Source organism: Schistocerca piceifrons, chromosome 8, assembly GCF_021461385.2.
Source record: "Schistocerca piceifrons isolate TAMUIC-IGC-003096 chromosome 8, iqSchPice1.1, whole genome shotgun sequence".
Classification (NCBI taxonomy): Eukaryota; Metazoa; Arthropoda; class Insecta; order Orthoptera; family Acrididae; genus Schistocerca; species Schistocerca piceifrons.
In genome coordinates this window covers 245,307,783-245,332,875 of record NC_060145.1, presented here as the reverse complement: position 1 = coordinate 245,332,875, position 25,093 = coordinate 245,307,783, and positions in this window count along the sequence as shown.

The window sequence follows — 25,093 nt, the reverse complement described above, 5'->3', positions numbered from 1 at the left end:
TGTGATCCACATACTAGACAACTAACATGTTTACGGAGGTGACAGTAGAACTTTTGGTTTGGTCACCACGTTGGTGCGGGCGTGGAGGGGCCCCATCTCTTATAAAACGTAGTCTGGCAGTTTGGACTGCGCTTTCAGTTGGGCAGTGTAGTAGTATTCCGGTGTTCGGACTGCACTTTGAGGTGGACAGTGGAGTAGTAATCTGGTAGGTCGGACTGTGCTATCAGGTGTGCAGCGGAGTAATAGTCTGGCAGTTTGGATTGCACTTGGGGGTGGGCAGCAGAGTAGTAGTCTGGTGGTTCGGACGATGCTTTGAGGTGGACAGCATAGTAGTAGCTTGGCGGTTTGGAATGCAATTTGAGGTGGACACTGGAGTAGTAGTCCAGCGGTTTGGACTGTGCTTCGAGGTGGACAACGGAGTAGTAGTCTGGCCGTTTGGACTGTGCTTTGAAGTGGACAGCAGAGTAGTAGGGTGGATGGCGGAGCACACAATTGCGAAGGAGTAGGTACAGACAGATTATGGTGAGATCAGTTGCTGGACAACCAGGAACAAAGCACTGTCTGCAATGCCAAGTACAGTAAGCCCCTTCAATCTGGTACACTGTAGAGGTTTAGGTAGGATGTCCCTGAGATTGTGGACGCAAGAACCTGAAAAAGTGTTTGATGGCTTTTCCTGGGCGACAAGATGGCAATACCATTATAGAAGCAGATGGGAGCTCCTGTGTGTCAAGAGCAGCACTACCTGCGTGTTTTAATAGCTGGTTGCATCCTATTGGCTGAGTATTCACTACAGTGTGCAAGCAGTCTGTTTGTTAGCAAGCAGTATTAAGAACAGAACTCCATGCTTATCGTGGCTTCTGTTTTGACTTTTGTCTAATGACACACTGTGCATTTATACGTTTTCTCTAAAAGGGAGAAATATTTTCGTTTTGCTAAATTTCACGCCATAAGCCGAACTGATTTGTATTATAAATGAAGTGATCGTCATTGTATGAAGGCTATTCTGAAAGTAAGTCCGATTTGTGGCAAAATGGAAACCAGTTGTTGTTGTGGTCTTCAGTCCTGAGACTGGTTTGATGCAGCTCTCCATGCTATTCTATCCTGTGCAAACTTCTTCATCTCCCAGTAACTACTGCAACTACTGAATCTGCTTAGTGTATTCATCTCTTGGTCTCCCTCTACGATTTTTGCCATCCACTCTGCCCTCCAGTACTAAATTAGTGATTCCTCGATGCTTCAGAACAGGTCCTACTAACCGATCCCTTCTTCTAGTCAAGTTGTGCCACTAACTTCTCTTCTCCCCAATCCTATTCAGTACCTCCTCATTAGTTATGTGATCTACCCATCTAATCTTCAGCACTTCTGTAGCACCATGAAAGTAATAAATAAATAAATAAATAATGTGATACACTTAGCTAGACATTCCAGCTTCATCTTTACACATTCTCCGCTCTGACTCAGACATATGTACCAGTTTTCCAATAATCTCGCGTTCCTTAGAAGGCAGCCGACTGCGGTTTCCACCAGTTCCCTACTATAATCAGCTGCCTTTTGTCTGTGCCAAAATGATGTCTCCATACTTGGAGAAATGCTTGATACACACTGTGCTGTCTTACTGTGCATTTAATCACTGCCGGTTTCAACCATGAACGCAGTTATTGTCACCACCTACTCTGTGATAGCAGATTCCGCAATATGGATATGCTTCTCCTAACGCGTTTCGTCAACACTTATCTAGCGTCAAAAGTTAATTATTTTGCGCACATTCTTCCGCTAACAGTCACCATGGCCAACAGTTTCCAGGCGGCTTACGAACAATTCGTGAGTGCAGGCCATATATTCGCTACACTACTTTGACAAGGCCTCCACTGGCACAGGGGCCTGTGGTTGAGTTACGTCCACAAATGAGCACGAGCGCTATAATTACGGGCAATGTGGCTCGCATGGACAGCTTGACGGAGACGCTGCTAAAGATCGTCGCGCCTCAAAATGTTCGTCCACCGGTCGCCGTCGGCCACATTGCTCCGTCTCTTGTCCACATCCGCGATTTCCTGGCCGAACTGAGCTACAATACCTAGGATCTACCGGCGACGAGGGCGCCGAGCTCGAGAGATTACTACTGAATCTATCAGGCATGACAACCACGTAACAATGTCGAACAACAAAAAACAAACCATCCACTGAACCAGGATGCCCACGTACGCTCTTTCCTTGAGGCATGTGCTGGTGAACGGCAAATTAGCTATACGCCAGCCCTCCATTCCATCCATCTCACTGACGTCCCTTTTGTGTCCGTATTGCGCAGTCGTCGATTCGGACGCGCACCGCTTGACATGTGCTGTGACGGGCAGCTGCTGGGATCTAGTACAACGTATGCTGGCGCTCCTGTTGCGACGACAGCCAAATCAATCTATCACGCCGGATGGACTCCTACAGCCAGATACCGTTTACTTTCCCACTACCAGAACGAACGCCATCAACTGGCTGAAGGCCATGGTGTTGTATTGCATTTTGCAAGCCCCGCCCGAAAACGCTCTTGACTAGTGCGTTCACCTGATCATGACTCTAGAGGTGTCCGCCACCGTGCATTGTATTGCACACAACTATCGAATTATTTAGGTGCATTATTCGAGTATCCTCCTGCCCATTGGGGAGTTCTGATTACTAGAAGACACACTTGAAAATGATTCACGGCACAGGATTAATCCTCTGAGAAAACGGTGTAGAGGGAGTCCCCTTCCATTCATTACGCGAAGACGACTCTGCAGCTTGTGGTGTCGGTCGTAGCATCCGGTTAAAGGTAACAAAAACCAGAATAAACAAATATAGAAATAAAGAAATACATGGAAAATATATATACATATACTCATAAATAAATGTATTTTATCCAAAAAACGGTAGCATATTTGATTCATAACCAAAATCTCTCCTGGGTTCGAAGCCCGACACCACTTACATTTCGATTACTAATAAACATTGGTGGACGATGTCTTACGGTATAGGACGTCATTAAAGAGGGCGGACAGAGGTTCAGGGCACTCTCTTGCTTTTGGAGTGGGAATCTGCCCCTAAAGGTGGACTAATCAGCAATGATCAAGGGCATGAGGATGCGGAAGGAAATGGAAACCACTACATTAAAGACACGTAACGAATATCCACACGATTTGTGGCCTGTAAATGAAAAATTGTCATGATGATCTCTTTATCGCCAAAGGGTTACGGAATAGTCTCCCATTCGGATCTCCGGGAGTGGAATGGCAAGGTGGTGGTCACCATAAGAAAAATGCTGAATAATCAACGAAAGAATAACGTTCTACGAGTAGGGACGTGGAATGTCAGACGCTTGAATGTGATAGGGAAGCTAGAAAATCTGAATAGGGAATGACAAGGCTCAATCTAGATATAGTAGGGGTAGGTGAAGTGAAATGGAAAGAAGACAAGAGTTTCTGGTCAGATGGGTATAGGGTAATATCAACAGCTGCAGGAATTCGTATAACTCGAGTAGAATTCGTTATGAATAGGAAGGTAGGGCAGAGAGAGTGTTACTCTGAACAGTTCAGTGATAGCGTTACTCTTATCAGAATCGACGGCAAACCAACACCGAGAGCGATAGTTCAGGTATACGTCCCGACGTCGCAAGCTGGAGACGAAGAGGTAGAGGAAGGGTATTGAAAGGGTAATGCAATACCCAAAGGGTGAAGAAAATCTAACAGTCAAGGGGGACTGGAATGTCGTTGTAGGGGAAGGAGTTGAAGAAAAGGTTACAGTAAATATGGGCTTGGGACAAGGAATGAGAGAGGAGAAAGACTAATGGAGTTCAGTGATAAATTTCAGCTAGTGATAGAGAATACTCCATTCAAGAATCACAAGAGGATGAGGTAAGGCCGGCCGCAGTGGCCATGCGGTTCTAGGCGCTACAGTCTGGAACCGCGCGACCGCTGCGGTCGCAGGTTCGAATCCTGCCTCGGGCATGGATGTGTGTGATGTCCTTAGGTTAGTTAGGTTTAAGTAGTTCTAAGTTCTAGGGGACTGATGACCAAAGATGTTGAGTCTCATAGTGCTCAGAGCCATTTGAACCATTTGAACATAGCAGGTAAGTGCAAATAAACCAAGAGTAGCTGAAGAAATACAATCTGATCGATGAAACAAGGAAAGACAGAAACGTTCAGGGAAATTCAGGAAAACAGAAATACATGGTGCTGGGGAATGAAATAAATAGTAAGCTACGGCGAAATGGCTCCATGAAAAATTTGATGAGATCTAAAAAGAAATGATAGTCCGAAGGACTGACTAAGTATATGCCAAAAACAAAAGAACATTCGGTCAAATTAAAAGCAAGGGTGGTCACATTAAGAGTGCAACCGCAATTCTGTTGTTAAATGCAGAGGAGAGAGTGGATCTAAAGAGTACGTTGATGGCATCGGGAGGGGGGGGGGGGAGATGTTGTTGTTGTTGTGGTCTTCAGTCCTGAGACTGGTTTGATGCAGCTCTCCATGCTACTCTATCCTGTGCAAGCTTCTTCATCTCCCAGTACCTGCTGCAACCTACATCCTTCTGAATCTGCTCAGTGTATTCATCTCTTGGTCTCCCTCTACGATTTTTACCCTCCACGCTGCCCTCCAATACTAAATTGGTGATCCCTTGATGCCTCAGAACATGTCCTACCAACCGATCCCTTCTTCTGGTCAAGTTGTGCCACAAACTTCTCTTCTCCCCAATCCTATTCAATATTCCCTCATTAGTTATGTGATCTACCCATCTAATCTTCAGCATTCTTCTGTAGCACCACATTTCGAAAGCTTCTATTCTCTTCTTGTCCAAACTATTTATCGTCCATGTTTCACTTCCATACATGGCTACACTCCAAACAAATACTTTCAGAAAAGACTTCCTGACACTTAAATCTATACTGGATGTTAACAAATTTCTCTTCTTCAGAAACGCTTTCCTTGCCATTGCCAGTCTACATTTTATTTCCTCTCTACTTTGATCATCATCAGTTATTTTGCTCCCCAAATAGTCAAACTCCTTTACTACTTTAAGTGTCTCATTTCCTAATCTAATTCCCTCAGCATCACCTAACTTAATTCTACTACATTCCATTATCCTCGTTTTGCTTTTGTTGATGTTCATCTTGTATACTCCTCTCAAGACACTGTCCATTCCATTCAACTGCTCTTCCGTCTTTTGCTGTCTCTGACAGAATTACAATGTCAGCGGCGAACCTCAAAGATTATATTTCTTCACCATGGATTTTAATACCTACTCCGGGATAGAGAAGAAGAAACAGGTATCGATTTAGAAGAGATTGGGGATTCAGTATTAGAATTACATTTTACGAGGGCTTTAGAGGACTTCAAATAAGGCAGAGGGGATCGGTAACATTCCATCAAATTTCTAATTTCATTAGGGGAAGTGGTAACAAACGACTATTCACGGTGGTGTGTGGAATGTCTGAGTATGGCAATATACTGTCTGACTTTCAGAAAAATATCATCCACACAGTTCTGAAGAGCTGACAAGCGCCACAATTCCGCTGATGCATCCAGGTTGCTGACAAGAATAATATTCAGAAGAATGGAAAAGGAAACTGAGGACGTGATAGGTGACGATCAGTTTGGCTATAGGAAAGGTAAAGGCATCAGAGAGGTTTTTCTGATGTTGCGATTCATAATGGAAGCAAGACTAAAGAAAAATCAAAATAATGGTCACAGGGTTTGTCGACCCAGAAAAAGCGTTTGACAACGTAAAATGGTACAAGTTGTTCGAATTCTGAGAAGAATAGGGGTAAGCTGTTGGATGAGACGGGTATGAACGTGTAAGAACCAAGAGGGAATGATAGGACATCAAGAACGATTTTATCGAATTAAAAAGGATATGTGTCAGGGATATACTCTTTTGCCCCTACTTTTCAAACTGTACATCGGAGAAGCAATGATGAGAGTAAAAGAAAGATTCAGGAGTGGAATTAAAATTCAAGGTGAAAGGATATCAACGATACGATTCTCTGATGACATTGCTGTCCTGAGTGAAAGTGATCTGCTGAATTGTGTGGACAGTCCAATGAGTACAGAATACGGATTGAGATTAAATCGAAGAAGGACGAAGGTGAGAAGAAGAAGCAGAAATGACAACAGCGAAAAACTTAACATAACGATTGATGGGCACGAATTAGACGAAATTAAGGAATTCTGCTACATAAGCAGTCAAATAACCAATGGCGGACTGAGCAAGGCTGACATTAAAAGCAGAATAGCACTGGCAAAAAGGGCATTCCTGGCCAAGAGAAGTCTACTAGTATTAAACACGCGCCGTAATTTGAGGAATAAATTTCTCAGAATGTACGTCATGAGGACAGAATTGTATGCTAGTGGAATATGGACTGTGGGAAAACCGGAAAAGAAGAGAATGGAAGCGTTTGAGATGTTGTGCTATAGACGAATGTGTAAAATTAGGTGTACAAATAAGTAAGGAATGTTGAAGTTCGGAGAGGAAAGAAATGTGTGGAAAACACTGACAAGGTGACGGGACAAGATGATAGGAGATTTGTTAAGATGTAAGCGACTGACTCCCATGGTACCAGAGGGAACTGTAAAGGGAAAAAACTGTAGAGGTAGACAGACACTGGAATACATCCAGCAAATAATTGAGGACGAAGGTTGCAAGTTTTACTCTGAGATGAAGAGGTTGGCACAGGAGAGAAGTGCGTGGTGTTCCGCATCAAACCAGTCAGAAGACTGAAGAGTGAAGGAAAAAAAAAAAATGTGTGAAGTTCATGTTTGGCTGAAAATAGTCTCCAACTAGCGGAACACAGCTATCGGCTCATACCAACTGAAATCGGGACTCATCTGTTGAGGCCACGTTTTCCAGTCGTCTAGGCACCAACCGATGCGGTCACGATCCCAGCCTCTGCAATACAGACGAGATCGTGCTGTTAGTAAATGTACTCACATCGGTCGCCTGCTGCCATAACCCATTAACGCCAAATTTCGCCGCATTGTCCAAACAGGTAAGTTCGTCGTACATCCCACATCGCTATCTGCGTTTATTTCACGCACTGTTACCTGTCTGTCAGACCGATGACCGTAGCAGTCTGGTCCCTTTAACCCCACAAACCAACCACTTGTCTGTCAGCAATGACAACTTTGCGCTGTTCTCGGTTGTTAAGTGAGGGCTGTCAGCCACTGCATTGTCTGAGGTCGGAGTTAATGCCCTAAATTTGGTATTCTCGATACACTCTTGAGTCTGTGGATCTCGGAATACTGATTTCCCTAACGATTTCTGCAATGGAATGTCTCATGAATCTAGCTGCAGCTGCCACTCCATGTTCAAAGCCTGTTAATTCCCGTCGGAAACCTCTTCACACGGATCATCTGAGTACTAGTGACAGCTCCGCCAATTCTCCGCCCTTTTATACCTTGTGTACACTATATTGCCGTCATCTGCATATGTGTATCCCACGACGCTCGCACAGAGAACGGGTCGAGCTGGAATATTGACGTGAAACGCCGGTGTCTTGCGGCAGCGTCGGGTTGATTTGATAGGATTATAAGCATTCTCAGGTGAACTGCAGACAATTTTTTTTTAATGTGCAAGCACGTTTCGGAATCTTTTTGCCTTGTTCAAAAATGATTGAGTCTGGTATATTTTCGGCCTAGGCACAACGTTTGGAGGAGTTTATTGTCATGTAACTTTCAACAACGAACACACGGTGCTTCTTTGTGAGTACCATCGTCCCTTTCGCACTGCTCTACTCACATGGACTCAGCTCACACCAGGCTCTGAACTAGACCACGGGGCGGACGTATACCTGGAGCACGCGTCAGGGGCTGTGGCTATTTGCATACATTCACTCCGCTCGTATTCACTCATCCTGACCATTTTTATTTGTCCCACCCTGTAGTACCTAACCTCGTTACTTACGTGGTTGCGCTGAAAAAAGCTAATCGTTTGCGTATTCGATCCTGTGTTACACTTCGTGCCACTTTCTCCTTTTCTGCATGTCATATTCATGGCGTTGCTGTTTTAATGTCCTGCAGTGTACTTCATAAACACTGAAGTCAATTTTAGCGTAACTGCTGAAGTGTAGCCCTTACCGCTCCGAAGCGAGCTGGTCTGGTGCGGCGAGCACGTGAGCGGAAGGCTGAGGCTGCGATCTCGAGTGTGGTGGCCCAACGCCAGCCAGCAATTGACGGGGCCGGCTGGCATTTTGGGGAAATGCGTGCTGCACCGGCGCTCTCGCCGTGACATTAAGCTAGTCGTCGCTCGTCCCGGCAGACAATTACGGAACATCGCTTTCTGACCTTGGTCTACAAATGCCGAGCCGCTCATACCGATCCACGGTGAGCTGACGCCCGGGCGTGTGTACAGCGTAGCAAGTGATTCAACGGCCACCCTACCCCCCTAACCCCCCCCCCCCCGCCGCCGCCACCAAACTACTAGCACTACGTTCTGACAGGAAACGAACGGTCCTTCGGCGGGGGAATGTGTTGCACGTACTGCAGACGATCTGTCATTATCTATAATAACGATTAACTTCCCGCCGACGGTTTCGACGATCACCGTGAGGTAACTGCCTTGCTAACTTGTAAGTCACAAAACTAATCTGCTGGTTAGGACACGAACGGACTGTAATAAAGTCATTAAAACGTAACTTAAGGTCTTCCAGCAGTAACGATAGTATTTACGGAAATATCTGAAGAGCCTGTTATTAGCTGCTTCAGGACACCACTGCGTGTATTTGAATAGTACCCAGTTATTTTACACTACTGGCCATTGAAATTGCTACACCAAGAAGAAATGCAGATGACAAATGGGTATTTCTTGGACAGATATATTATACTAGAACTGACATATGATTACATTTTCACGTAATTTGGGTGCATAGATCCTGAGAAATCAGTCCCCAGAACAACCACCTCTGGCCGTAATAACGGCCTTGATACGCCTTGGCATTGAGTCAAACAGTGCTTGGATGGAGTGTACAGGACAATCCGCACTTGCAGCTTCAACACGAGGCCATAGTTCATCAAGAGTAGTGACTGGAGTATTGTGACGAGCCAGTTGCTCGGCCACAATTGACCAGACCTTTTCAATTGGTGAGAGATCTGGAGAATGTGCTTGCCAGGGTAGCAGTCGAACATCTTCTGTATACAGAAAGGCCCACAACATGCGGTCGTGCATTATCCTGCTGAAATGTAGGGTTTCGCAGGGATCGAATGAAGGGTAGAGCCACGGGTCGTAACATATCTGAAATGTAACGTCCACTGTTCAACGTGCCGTCAATGCGAGGTGACCGAGACTTGTAACCAATGGCACCCCATAGCATCACGCCGGGTGATACGCCAGTATGGCGATGACGAATACACGCTTCCAATGTGCGTTCACCGTGATGTTGGCAAACGCGGATGCGACCATCATGATGCTGTAAACAGAACCTGGATTCATACGAAAAAATGACGTTTTCCATTTCGTGCACCCAGGTTCGTCGTTGAGTACACCACCGCAGGCGCTCCTGTCTGTGATGCAGCGTCAAGGGTAAGCGCAGCCATGGTCTCCGAGCTGATAGTCCCTGCTGCTGCAAACTTCGTCGAACTGTTCGTGCAGATGGTTGTTGTCTTGCAAACGTCTCCATCTGTTGACTCAGGGATCGAGATATGGCTGCACGATCCGATACAGCCATGCGGATAAGATGCCTGACATCCCGACTGCTATTGATTCGAGGCCGTTGGGATCCAGCACGGCGTTCCGTATTACCCTCCTGAACCCACCGATTCCATATCCTGCTAACAGTCATTGGATCTCGACCAACGCGAGCAGCAATGTCGCGATACAATAAATCGCAATCGCGATAGGCTTCAATCCGACCTTTACCAAAGTCGGAAACGTGTTGGTACGCATTTCTCCTCCTTACACGAGGCATAATAACAACGTTTCGCCAGGCAACGCCGGTCAACTGCTGTTTGTGTATGAGAAATCGGTTGGAAACTTTCCTCATGTCAGCACGTTGTAGGTGTCGCCACCGGCGCCAACCCTGTGTGAATGCTCTGAAAAGCTAATCATTGGCATATCACAGCATCGTCTTCCTGTCGGTTAAATTTCGCGTCTGTAGCAAGTCATCTTCGTGGTGTAGCACTTTTAATGGCCTTCAGTGTCTAAATAAACAAAATGGGATGAATCATTACAAAAACACACTTTCACCGAAGCCTTGGTCTTTCCTATCTACGTCTGCAGACTCTTATCTCACAAATGAAACACGACACAGATTTCGCTAATAAATAATGGAAAACCGAACATCCAACAAAAACTTCGGGAGGGTGCTGTATCTTGGTACACTTTTCAGAATTTAGCATGTAGCCAATTGTCTTACACAATTTTAAATTTTTCTTATTCCATTTGTAAATAATTGGCATTCACTTTTTTGTGCTGCAGTTTCTAATGAAATAAGAAATGTTACGGCTGAAAATTTACCTTTTCTTTTTAATGATAAATCATTTTCCAAGTTAAAACATGGTCATATATCTAGGAGCAAACATTTTATTGAAATTTAAAAGTGTTGCCTTCGAGAATATTTTGTGAATATCGTATTTAGTAGTTTAGGAAACTGATGTAAATTTGCATTTTAAATACTAATAAAACTCTTATTACATTAAAGAAAGTCACTTCATTTGCCAGTGTCATTCATTCCACGGTAAAAACACTTTTTCTGATTCAACGTAGAAGGTGGTGCACAACCGACGGACTATGGCTGACCTACATGAAATGTATTCGCAGTTGCGAGTATAGACTACCATCAGCTGTATAATGGAATGACAATAGTAAAGATTTGTAGCTTACCGGGTATCGAACCCACATTTCCCGCTTACCGCAAGTGGTCGCGTTATCATTTGGCTATTCGAGCAAAACTCGCAGCAAGACCCAAACTGCCATATGTCGTCAACCATGCGTCTACATCCTATAATTCTACACCATCAGGTATATTCCCGTACAGAGTATGCATGCAGGCGTGACCGAAGGGCTTTTCATTGTAATTCGGAATAACACAGCCGCTGCAGCATCTTATTTATTCGCCGACACAGGGCAAGCGCCTTTGAAGGAAAACCTCTCCCCTGTACGGGAATATACGTAATGGGTGTACAAGATGCAGGCACATGATTGACGACATACGGAAGTTGGGGTCTCACCGGGAGTCGCGCGACCGCTAGCGATAAGGTGGAGATTCGGGTTCGAGATCCAGTTCAGCACAAATTGTCATTGTCGTCATTCCATTATACAGCTCATGGTAGTCTATATTCGCAACTCCAATTACATTTCATTTATTTCATATTGGCCTAGTCACCGCAACGCCTGTTTCTTCTTACACGCATGCATGTCCGAAGGAAAATTACACCGCAATTCGGAATAAGAATGGTGCTGCAATATCTTATGGCCTTACTGTTCACAGGTTAGTTAAAATACATAGCATTTCACTCACCATAAAATTCAGAAGACGTAGCAATATATTGGAAATAGCTTACACCTTCAGTCTGGAACCGCGTGACCGCTACGGTCGCAGGTTCGAATCCTGCCTCGGGCATGGATGTGTGTGATGTCCTTAGGTTAGTTAGGTTTAAGTAGTTCTAAGTTCTAGGGGACTGATGACTACAGATGTTAAGTCCCATAGTGCTCGGAGCCATTTGAATAGCTTACACCCCCATGCATGTATAGAACGCGAAATAGTAATGCTGCGTGATGCACACTGTCATGTCTAACAAGAACAAGAAGTGCGCAGAATGGCAGCAAATACTTATGGTTGCCCCTAGTGCCCATTTCATCATGTGATTTGAAAATCAATCACTAGACTGAAATACCGACCATAAAACATCACGTATTTCTAGGTGTCCCTCCTCAAGGTCAGTGGTTCGCAGTATGGTGGTAATTACCCACTGAGGGGAGTATGCTGTTTTATGAAGTGTAAAAACGAAGTGGCGCCATGGAGCTAAATTAGCTTTAATCAGTTACAGTATTATCACTACTTCGTGACTGCAGTATGGATTACGTAAGTTAACAATATTACATTTTGTTTTCAAATGATTGCATTACCACGTGACTCACTGTGGTGGACAATGTAGATTATGAAACGAATGCCAACATATTCCTTTCATAGATCACCCACTATAAAACGTACTTTGTGTTTCGTACCGTACTCCAATGAAAATAAAATTCAGGCATATACATGACACATGTTAAAGTATCTAATGAAAATACGTTGTCTGAATCGGATCTAATTCACGCAATAGACCAGGTATACTATTCACTTCGCAACAGCAAGCGAAATAAGTGACAACACAACAGCAAATTTTTATTGGTATACACTGCTGTCGGGCCTACGTTTTATTATTGTGATTATTATTAGTGGCTATGGTCAGACACAATGAAGCTTGACCTCATCGAAATTCTGGTAGTTCACAAGTAATGACTTCCTTAATCCAGTGACTTACAAACAGTATCCCGATGCTTTTACTTTTTTATTTTTCTCTTGAGTCATATGTAGTTTCGCAGGTCTGATGCGGCCCGCCACGAATTCCTGTCCTGTGGCAACCTACATAGTGATTTTTTTTTCCGCAGGATATATTCCAATCTCTGTCTTCGTCTACACTTTTTACCTACTACAGCTCCATATAGTGTTATGGAATTCTTCCCTCGTGTCTTAACAGATGTCCTATCATCTTGTCCCTTTCCTTAGTCACTGTTTTCCATATATTCCTTTCCTTGAGGATTCTGTGGAGTACCTCCTCTTCCATACCTTATCAGTCCACCTAACTTTCAACATTACTTTGTAGCACCACTTCTCAAATGCTGAAATCCTCTTGCGTTCTGCGTTTCCCACTGTCCATGTTTCCCTACCAAACGTTGCAGGGCTCCACATTCACTCACTAAACCATTCATTCCAATCAACAGATCCAGTAAATCACCTCCACATTCACAGAGGATAGTAATGTCATCAACGAATCTTATCATTGGCATCCTTTGAGTTTGAATTGGATTTATACTCTGGAACTTTTCTTTCATTTCCGTCATAGCTTCATCGACGCGTAGATGGAAAAGTAGAGGCATCCCTGTCTTAGGCCTTTTCTGATATGACAGCATCATTCTTCATTTTTCACTCCTATTACTCCCACGAAGTTTACGTATATATCATATATTAACTGTCCTTCCCTAAAGCTGACGCTCATTTTTCTAAGATTTTCCAATATTTTGCATCTTTTGACATTATCGAACGAATTTTTCACTTCGACAGATCCTATTAACGTGTCATGATTTTTCTTTAGTCTTGCTTTCATTATCAACCGCAACGTCGGAACTGCCTCTCTGGTGCCTTTACGTTTCGTAAAGCCAGATTGATCGCCATGTAACGGATCGATAATTATGTATTCAGTTCTTCTGTGTATTATTCTTGTCAGTAACATGGACGCATGAGCTGTTAAGTTGACTGTGCGATATTTCTCGCACTTACATGCTCTTAAAATCTTCGAGACTGTGTGGGTGACGTTTTCCACAAAGTCTGATAGTACGTCTCCAGGCTCATAAATTCGATGCACCAACCTGAATAGTCGCTTGATTATTACTTCCTCTATAGAGTTTAGAAATTTTAGTGGAATGCTACCTATCATTTCTGCCTTATTTGACCTTGTCTTCCAAGGCTCTTTTAAATTCTGATTCTCATACTGGATCCCATATTTCCTCCGTATCGACTCCTGTTTCTTATATCACTGCATCCGCGTAGTGCTCACATTTTAATTTGTTTAATTTTAAGTCGGGGTGAGGAGTGTGGATAAAGTAAGTGTCTCTATGGAGAGAAGGAGTGCAGAGGAAGCATGTTTTGTAATATGTGTATCTGAATGTGGATAGTGAGGTTTCATTTCTTAACTGTTATACGTAGCATTCATTGTGCACCGAGAATTCACTCATCATTTTGCGGAAAAGGCTATTGGAAATTAGCATGTCCAATAATTTCATTGACTCATTAGTTAGCGTTTTACTAAAACACATAGCAAAAATAAGCATCATTTAACGTCCATCATTTTAAAAATGAACGCATTAAAATAAAATTATTTTTCCACGTAAAATTTAATTCGGTGCTAATGTTGATAATCGTGGGGAGAGAGGGTGCTAGATATTTGATTGTAGTAAGGGAGAAAAAGAATTCTTGCACTATGTACAACACTCTCCTCTTCGGATTATGAGTGTTTCAATTATTTTTGCGACTAACTTAGTAAAGTTCCTGTTTGATGTTCTCTGCCGATTTTCGGCCAAGGTTTGTTTAGTGATTTCTCTATTCACCAGCAGCAGTGGAGAGCGAATCTTTGACAATGCCAACCGCTGGTATTGGTGAAACGTCAGAGAAATCACAAAACAACCGTCGCCAGAAGGTGCGGAGACGAAAATCAACAGTCAATCCTTTTTTTAAAAAGTTCTAAGTTTTGATGTAATGACGGCAGTACTGTCGCCAATCATGTCGAAAAAGATCCTAATAACCAGGGACTCACGCCATCTGTTTGTTTGCCGTGTACTGCAATCGTTAACTTTTATTGATAGGATACAATTACATGGTTATAAAAGCTTTTGGCGTTTCAAAAGACTTACTCTTCTATTCTGTGTTTGAGATACTGTCTAAATAATAAATAGCGTTGTAGGTATCGTCTATTAGACATCATATTGAAACTCAGTGCTTGTGTTAAGAAATCATAGTCTAATATCTTAAAAATATATTCTGATTGTGAATAATGCATCACACACATCCAAGCCCGAGGCAGGATTCGAACCTGCGACCGTGGAAGTCGCGCGGTTCCGGACTGAAGAGCCTAGAACCGCTCGGCCACCGCGGCTGGCATCCTAGCATCAATAAGCTACTACGTATGTCTCTCTATATATGGTTAGATAAGTAGCTAAAAGGTCACAGAAAGACAAGAGCATGAGCATACAACCTGCAATAGATCCATGCTTCGTTGAACACTACGGTCTCCTTTCCATCCTTTGTTCTAAGGTCAGAGTCACTTTCAAATAAACTAACATCGACGAGCATTCTCGTATTTTACGCTTACATGATTATACTTCTGCGCTTGTAGACTAAGTGTACTTAGGGATAACACGTTAAGAGTACAGTTACACCGACATTGAAAAGGAATATCTGCTTGCTCACTCCACTGTAATTAACGTCTCACACTCAAATACGATGTGCAGCAAAAAACTTACATTCACAAATAAAGAAAGCTTGCCACACCATCAGTAATATTAAGGTGTAGGACGTTACAACAGTTAGGTTATCAATTATCTCTACTTTCCTAGAAGTTTAATAAACATATTGTAATTTAGACACACAGCTACGATTAACCTCGAGCATCCTGATATAGCTATGGGGCAGAAATTTCTGTTAATCAGTAGAACTTAAAACTAGTCAAAAGTTGCAAATTTTGCTTCTTTTATTCACTCGATGACTAGATACGGGCTGACCCCTTTTTCAAGTCATCGTGAGAGAGCCAAAAATAGTATTCCCGAAGATGTGAAAAGTATGCCAGAAATTTGCAACGGACAGTTACAGCACATACAGTTATCTGTAAGACGTGGTGTATCGATTAGGAGCCCAGAAAATATGTTTGCGACGTTCAAGGGTACTCATATTTCACAAGGCAGTACTACCCTTCCCCTCTTCCTCATTTTTACTTCTCACTGAGCGGAAGAGGGTCCATTTCGTGTGAGGCTGACACATATTGAAATTATTATTGACCTATTCAACTACGTTCCATCTTGGCGGACTTGTGCTATACCAGTCCAACGCGGCTGTTAGAACAGAAATCTGTGACCGCGTTTTGACAAATCATCTGTAATCTGCTACGTGTTATACGTTGAATCAAAGTTCTCATTTATCTGTAATCTTACTTCTCTCTTCAGACTTGCGACTGCTTTGCTGCTACCCGCCACAATTTCCTTTCCTGGACCAATCTCAGACTCTGGAGCTGTTCCTTATTGAAAGGAAACCGTCCACCCAGTTGGTGAGGGTCGTCCTTTTGGCTTCTACGCCTGAAAATTCTTTAAACTTCTGTTATCGTTCAGTCCAATACGTCCTAGTTTTTTCATTTTAATTCTCAGTCCTGTGTTTTGTCGCTAACACTGAAAAATTCCGTTTACTTTCTTACAGTATTATGCACATTTTTTTAAAAAATCCTGCCACAAACCGTAAAAAGGTAATCTCTGTAGTATTATCCTTTTGCCTGGACTGAAAGATGCCACTCACTTGAGAATTTAGGGACTGATAGACGTTTAGAGACCACAAAAAGACTAACACCATACACAGATAAAACTTGTTCAATTTTCTTGGCGAATACGCAGGAAGTTCCATTATCGAATGATTACAATGACCTATGGTTCTAAACGACGTTCTAATAATGTACTCACGATGATCTCTGCTATGAGATAATACAAATAATGATTAAACTGTGTCAGTTAGTAAGTTCAATGGCATAGCGCCATAGATTTATGACCTTCGTTCTACTTGACTGGTTATGAACTATGTGAAGTTATTTTACCTAGACGATGTGTGCTGATGTTTTCAGTTTAAAAAAACATTAACTATTTGTTGAGTCGTAATGTCAGTTACACTAATCAGGATTGTTTACATGGCCTGAAGATGGCTCAAGTGTAGCTGGAAGAAGTAAAAAAAAATATTTGTGGTCTTGACTTTAGGACTTCCAGTACTTGAAATAAAAAGGAACTCTTTAAATTTAATCAACCATAAGAAACCAATATGAAGAAAAGCAGATGGAGGACTAAAGTTCATTCGAAGAATCCATCAAGAAAGTAAGTATCTTACAAAACAAACGCTTGACCTACACATGGTTGTTCCTCGACAATATGGGATCCATATCTGATGGGTCTGATAGAGGAAACAGAGCGGAAAGTTTCGAGAGCTGACGTTGCTGTAAGAGTCAACACAGAACTGCGAAACGCCTTAACAAATCTGTATTTGCAATTCGAGTGTTAGTAGACATAGGCGACATAAAAATGAAAAAGCTTGCATACTTTGCCTACTTTCATTCCACAATGTCATGTGGTATAATGTTTTGGGGGTAACTCTTCAAGTCAAACAAAAGTTTTCAGAGTCCAAAAGCGTTTAATACGTATTATTTGTGGAGTATATTCACGGACGTCCTGTACAAACCTCTTCAAAGAACTGGGTATAGTAACTACTGCATCTCAGTGTATTTACTCCTTAATGAAATTAATCGTAAATAATATATCTCTTTTTCCAACTAAAAGCTCAGTTCATACATACAATACCAGGAACAAAAATGATCCACACAAGGACTTAAAAGCACTTACTTTAGTTCAAAAAGGGGTCCACTACTCAGGAACACTCATCTTCAATAATTTGCCAGCAAACATAAAAAATTAAGTCACGAATAAAGATCAGTTTAAAAGGAGCCTGAAAGACTTACTAGTGGCCAACTCCTTCTACTCCATTGACGAATTTTTTAATAGAAGCAAATGATGTATTGCATATACTCATACTATTAGTATTGTTATTTCAGCTTAAAAAATGAAGTATTGTACATACTCATACTATAAGAATTGTTACTTCAGCTTTAAAAAAATGACATGTTCCACATCCACGAGGATCTCCTTAGCACAAATCTATGGAACGAAAAACTAATCTAATTTAATCCAATCAACAGATGCATTGCTTCCTCCGATGTTCATCTACGTATCAGCCGATGGCCACATGGAAAGCCTAAATATCGCATCAGTTGATTTTAGGATCCGGGTGAAAACCCGACACATTCCATGAATTACTGCGGTTGGGAATCCCACGCGGTCACAACTGCTTTCCACATTGCAGCAGGTTCAGAAGCGGTTCTCACGTGCCGGCAGAGGTTGTCAGCGGCGGCAGACTTGCAAGTATCGCGCTGTTAGAGGCGGCAGGGGCGGGTCGAGTCCCCATGACCTCCGGGCCTGCCCTCCTGTCCTTTCTTTCCCTTACGCCTCCCTCCCCCCTACTACCCACCCACTTGACTGGGAGTGCTGTTTCCAGGATGTCAGCCAAGGTCCGAGTTCGCAGACACTTGTAATCTCATCTTCAATGACTGCTACACACGCGAACAAGTAGGCAAATTCGCAAACATCAGGATTGTCTTTCTAATGAAATAGTAAGCATCAGATCAGTTGGAAAATGGAAGAGTTATTAAAGCCCCTTCACTGTGGTTGAAACGTTTGTAAAGACGTTCTCTCCAGAAGGAAGTATTAACAACATAAACAAGTTAAAAGTGAAAACATGATAAGATATATACCGGGCGAAGAAAAATTGGCGCACTCGGACTCACTAACAGTGCAAAAATGTCTGTCGCAAAATTTCGTCCTCAGCATGTTTCGGACAGTAAATGGGTCTCAAAGACTGGCATTTTGGCAACACTGTAATCACATGTACACTAACTCCTTCTGTACAAATGTAGCAGTGCTGAGCAGTTGGTGCAGTAAGTAGCGTTTTTGGATACGATATAGAAGATCTAGGGGTCGATCCAGGGTCGAGTCTTATTGGTTTTTATTTGTTAAAAGTAGTCTACGAGGTATCGTATCTGGTGCCTTAATCATCATACAGCAATTACAGTGGTCCTTCTACAGAACATTGGCAGTTATGCACTGCAAACATAGAAATGGAAATACAATTATGCTCATTGGTCACCTATTAAAGAAACCTTTTGCACGCTGTGGACGCGAATTGTTTCGCACCACTGAATCTACTAGATTTCAAATTTGTTTCGTGTGTACCCTCCCTCAACGGTCCCATCGATTAATATCTACTATTATTCTTGCCACTTTCAGGTCCATTATCTTCCGTTACCGCCTTACGTCGGCAGTAGGGCTACGAACGAGCATTGCAAATAATTTCAATGGGACCATTGGGGGATGGTACACTGAAAACACATTTGGCATCTAGAAGATGCTGTGGTGCAAAACAATTCTAGTCAGTGATAAGAAAAGGATTCCTTAAAAGCTGACCGATGAAAACGTTAAGTGTAAATGTAATTTGACTAGTGCCTCCCATCTGGTAGACCGTTCACCGGGTGCAAGTCTTTCGATCTGACACAACTGCGGTGATTTGCGCGTCGCTGGGGATGAAATGATAATGATTAAAACAAAAAAACAGCCAGTCCCTGAGCGAAGAAAACCCCCAACCCAGGCGGGAATCGAACCTAGTCCCTTAGGATTGACATTCTGTCGTGCTGACCACTTTCTTTATTTTATTTTTATTTTTATTTTTATTTATTTTTTGTTCGATATAGTTCGTTGCGTTTGGTCTGCGCGGACGTCACAGGACATCCGTTCAAGTTGATCTTCGATTCCTTGACTCAGTTTTTTTTATTACAGAGCACGCAGCCCTCTGACCAAACACGGTGAGTTACCAGGGGCGGTACTTCCATTTACCCTACGATGCAGACCACTTTTAGCAAATACAAACAAATAAGCCTCGACCCACAATCGAGCACTCGATTCCTACAGGCTAACCAAAACACCATCCAGTGCACCAACTGCACAGTGCCGCTAGATCTGCTGACAAAGGTCGTTACCATACATTTGATTACATTTGTGACAGATTGTCAATCTTTAACGTCCATTTACTGCCTGAAGTACACGTAGGACCAAATTTTGTGACAGACATTATTGTGTAGCCTATATGTGAGTGAGGCGAAGTCCGAGTACGCGAATATTTTTTTTTTCCTTTACTGTCATTTCATTCCTTTGCCCCATTGGGGGCTGCGGTGAGCCAACAGATTACATAAAATACACAGGAGAACATTACATATACAAAATATGGGGACAAAAAATGAAATTTACACATGAGGAGGGGGAAACAATAGGAGTGGAAATTACTAAAAAGGGGTAGTTGGATGAGGCATGTTTGCATAAAATCCACATACACTTAAAATGGCACTCGATGAAGATGTAGCACATTAACACTGATGGCACAAACAGCACAATTAAAAACGGCGTTCAGTATGGGCCAGCGACACTGAACGCACACTGCAGTGATGTCACATGAAGGACGAGCACCAAAACACAAAAAAATTATTGCAGTAAAATTTGAAGGGCCTGCCTTGAGAGGAGAGGTCAGAGGAGAAGGAAAGAGAGAGAGGTAAGGGGGTCAGGAAGGTGTTTAGGGATGGAGTCAATAGCACACCAAGACGCAGGAGAGGTGCTGGGAGCGCAAGGACTGGGAAAGGAGAAGTGATAAGGACAATGGGGAGGAGGGAGAAAACTGCTAGGAGGGGGGAGGGGAAGAGAAGAGTCAGAGTTGAAAGGAAGGATAAATATCAGAGCTAAGCAGGATGTGAAGGCAGTGGAAGTCCCTCTGGGAGATGGAGAGTGTGGAGACAGAGGGCACAGCAGCAGGTGGGGAGTGGAGAGGAAAGGGGACACCAGGGGGTGAGGTGGATTGAGGCGGTAGTTAGTGTAGAGGGTACAGATGAGTTCAAGGAAAAGGAGGAGGTGTGGGAAGGGGATGATGTTATAAAGGATCCTCATGGGAGATGGGAGATGGATACGGAAATTGAGATGGAGTGCATGGCACTCAAGGATCTGGAGGGCTTTATCGAAATGAGGAGGGGTGGAGACCTAGGCAATACTGGTGTTACAAATGGTGGGACAGATCAAGGATTTGTAGATATAAAGGATGGTCATTGGGATAAAAACAAATTACATAAATCTGTGAATACTGCAAACAGAAACAATAGCAAAAGATCCAGGATGGAGAACATGGAGGGCAATGAGGAAAAGGGGATGGGAATTGGGAGCATAGTACGGGAGGGAGATAGTGGTAATGGTCAGTGGGGAGGTAGTAATACGCATATAACTCTCAAATATAACATATCTGAGGATCCATTCGTCTGGTATATTATATATACACTGATTTGTTAATGTTGTCAGTATTTCCTTTTGAAGAAGACGTTTTAGAAAATGTAGAAACTAGGGTAGAGGGGTTTTAATAAACCTTTCAGCTGGCAACTGTTTGGCTTTTCCAGCCATGTTCAACGCTTCAAAATCAGGATTTGTTCTTTACAGGCCTCTTGGTCATTAGTGGCCTAATACGTCTGAAGTTGTCATCCCAAAACTGGATTTCGAGGTTTCATATTATCAGCATCTTAGTTCTACCTTGAATAGATATGACAGAAGACTTGGAAGATCAGTTGAACGGAATAGATAGTCTTGGAACATGAAAATAAGAGGGCTATTGACAGCAGTGGTGCCTGAACAGTAAGAGTGAAAGTAACAGTTATGAAGTGCCTAAACACTGACATTATGGGATATAGGACCAAAAGAGTAGAGAACAAACCGTTTCTAGACATACATCTAAATTCGTATATGTAGTTGATTCTAAGTCTACACCTACATCTACGTAAATATTAGGCGAGCCACCGTACGGGGCGTGCCGGAGGGTACTCTGCACCTCTACCTGTTATTTCCCTTCCTGTTCCATTCGCAAACACAGCGATCGGAAAACGACTACCTGTGTGCCTCCAAAAGAGCCAAAACTTCTCGTATGCTATCTTCGCGCTCCTGACGCGCTATGTATGTTGCCGGCAATAGAATCGTTAGGCAGTCAGCTAAAAATACCTGTTCTCTAAATTTTATCAACAGTGTTTCTCGAAGAGAGCGTCGTCTTCCCTCCAGGGATTCCTATTTGAGGTCTGTAACACTTATGCGTATCTCGAACCTGTCGGTAACAAATCTAGCAGCCCGTCTCTGAATTGCTTCGACGTCTTCCTTCAATCTTACCTTGAACGGGTCTCAAACACTCGAGTAGTGCTTAAGAATAGGTCGCACCGGAGTCATATACGTATGCGGTCTCCTTTACATGTGAACCACTCTTTCCTAAGATTTACCCAATAAACAGAAATTGCTTTGACTTTGCAAGATGTACAAGTAGAAAAGCCTCACAAAAATGTGCGTAAATTAATTGGGAACGGAGCGGTCTTTATCCAACCAGTAATATGTTTAATGAGTAATAGGAAAATGCAGGGTCCAATACAACTGCAGTAGAATTTTACTGCTCGATTCAGACGCAGTGTTGAAACCACTTGTTTCTGTACTCTGTTTCTGTTTTCTTATCACCCTGGTCTGTACCAGCATTATCCCAATAATTGTCTAGAGGTGAATAAATCCAGATTTTTAGTTATTGATGTTGCGAAATGGACAACTCAGACGAGGGTTTTCTTTTGAACATGCAATAGGCAGACAGCCTTATGATCTTCACTTAACCGTGTTTATGATTCACATCCTTCATTTTCAGATGCTGTTTTAAATAATTACGAATTACGCCATTGCCTTAGCTTTTTCTTTCAACAAGCAAGCTCAGAAAATAACTATAGCAGCATGTACTAACTTTTTTTCTTTGAATAAATTCACTCTCGTGAATATTACAGTAAGATACAGGAACTTGATTTTTACTGTCAGTTTATTCGTTGGCTAACTATGAAGCACTTGAATTGTTTGAAACGAAACAGAATACCATTCTTTATCCCAAGTAAGTTGCGCGTTATATGCTTAAAAATTAGTGTTCCTAGTAAGTTAATGAAATTTTTATTCTATTCACAGTGCCGTTTGAGGTATTACATCTCATATGTACTACTCTGTCGACTTTCCCACTTTGCTGACACAAGTTGCAATCCTTTGCCGCTAGAGGAGTCAGAATTGTAGCGTATAACATGCCAATATGTAAAGTACCCTACGTCGGTGCTTGAGAATCATCGTGTTGTAATCCCTCAGCAAACTGAAAGCATCAATTCGAAGAGTTCGTCTAGAGATGACCCATCCTCTCCTTCAACACTGTAATGCCAGACCACACAAGAAAGCTCCGACATCTGCAACAATGCCATACCTTGGGTTCATCGTCATCGATCACCCAGCGTACAGTTCCGAATTGGTCCAATTCAATTTTAATCTGTTTCCATAATGTACAGAAACCCTGCAAGGACTTAATTTTGACAGTGATGTAGCAGTGCAAGCAGAGGGGAGGTTGTGGCTCCGTCAACAGACTCAAACATTCTACAGTGATGGTGTCAACAAACTGGTCCCTCTTTGGAAGAAAAGCATTCGTCGCCAGACTTACATGTTGAGAAATAAACATTTTTTGTTTAAAAAGCTTCAAGAGTTTTCGCATTAAAAAATCGGAGCCTTTATTTTTAAGACGCCCTCGTAGAACATGGAACATGCTTCGATCACAAGCTCATTACGTCGGCGAGTGTGTATTCTCGTTTTCCTTGATTTGGTTCTTCCCAACTTTAGCACGTGCAGAGGCAATCTGTCCGAGCTAAGATGCTCCCCGCCTTTCCCTTGTACTTTCAGGATACCGTTATTAGATATAGCACCTCCAACTATTCGAACTTCACCAGTCTCGTTTTACACGGACCCTGGAATTCATTCTCTATGGTCTCCCATGACAGCGCAACATTTTAAATACCGGTTTACACAACAGTTAAGTAATTTAAACATCGATTACCTACGAATAGTAGGTTAATTACATCGCTTTATTAAAGTCGTAATTGCGCTACATACTCCAGTAAGCACCCTCATCAGTTTGTTTCTTTTGCCGTCTCTCCTGACAATTCCCAACATATTAATAATTTGGATACTTACCCCATTAAAAGTGCGTTTCTCACTGAACAACGGAATCAAATTTGCAGCACTGAAAATTGCTCGCCTAGTGTAGAGTCCATTAGAATTAGTAGTAAATTTGATAAATAAAAATATCTAATGCATTGAAACAACTGGTATATAAAAGTAAAGTTTTTCTGCGAAACAGTGACACACATTAATCCAACCGGCTAATAGGTCTATAGTTTAAATTGATTTGCTCACCCACTGATCACGCCTTGTACTAACCAACTAACAGTCACAGTAAGTTGGACTCGTCTGAAACGCAATGTATATAAATTTAATTTACCATCAAACTAATACTGAAACATTTGGGATAGACCAACAGAAATAACGCATGATCGCCGATTATAGCTTCATACAGTGACAGCGCTTCCGAAAGCATCAGCTTTATGCATCAGACCTGATCCGAAACAACATACCTACCCACACAGCTGTGCTAGCACGAGTATTAAGCACTTACACTCTCGTCCGCACAGAAATTACAGAACGTCACCAACATATTTTTGCAGTGATTTCTTATCAAGGAATAAAACAAACATAGTTTTAGACATTCAATCACCTTTGCTGACAAATTTAATTATTTATTTTACAAAATTTTAATCCAGTACGCTTCTTCAGCAGTGATAAATTTGGATTTCCCTGTTAGGTTTTAGGAGCTGTTCCTTGCGCAAGGATAAATTATTGAAGCGATCATTTGTTTCAGCCTTCAACTGTAACGGTTCAGTTTTTTCAGAAAAATGAATGAGCAAGTAATTGTTTCAAACCTATCCCCCTGCCATAGAAACAGTTGCTGTCCATGATATCAGCTAATGAATTTTCAGTGTACCTGAACTTACATACACTAATATGTTCATTTTTTTCCCTAAGATCCATGAACGTATCAAGGTTTCCATAGTAACATTCTGCTCAGACCAGGTTTTAAAGTCGCAATTTATGACCGCTTCATCTAAATTAGTCCACATGTGCTGTCCTTTCCAGTGTGCTGTGCTATGTGCACTGATTAGAAACTGAGTGGAAGATTAAAACTGTGTTCCCGAAAGCAATTCAAACCTGACACCTTTCCATTTCGAATGCAGCTGGTCTATCGACTTAGCTGTGAAAGCGTTTATTATTCCCTCTGATACCACATACGTCATCCAACCAAAATAAAACCTGAAAAATCAATCAAATGCATCATATCCAAATCAGAGGGAGTCTGTCACCTACCAGCATAAGCTACAATACAGTTACTGAAATGATATATTGAGTCCTTGTTTAACGTTTCATTTTGGTCTAGTGACGTTTATGGTCGAAATGTTTCACAAGGACTAATAAACAGATTACAATCTAGATAAAGAGTGTGTGTAACTGGATGAGCTATGTCATACATAGGTCAAGTGCTGAGAAATTTAGAGTACTGTGCATA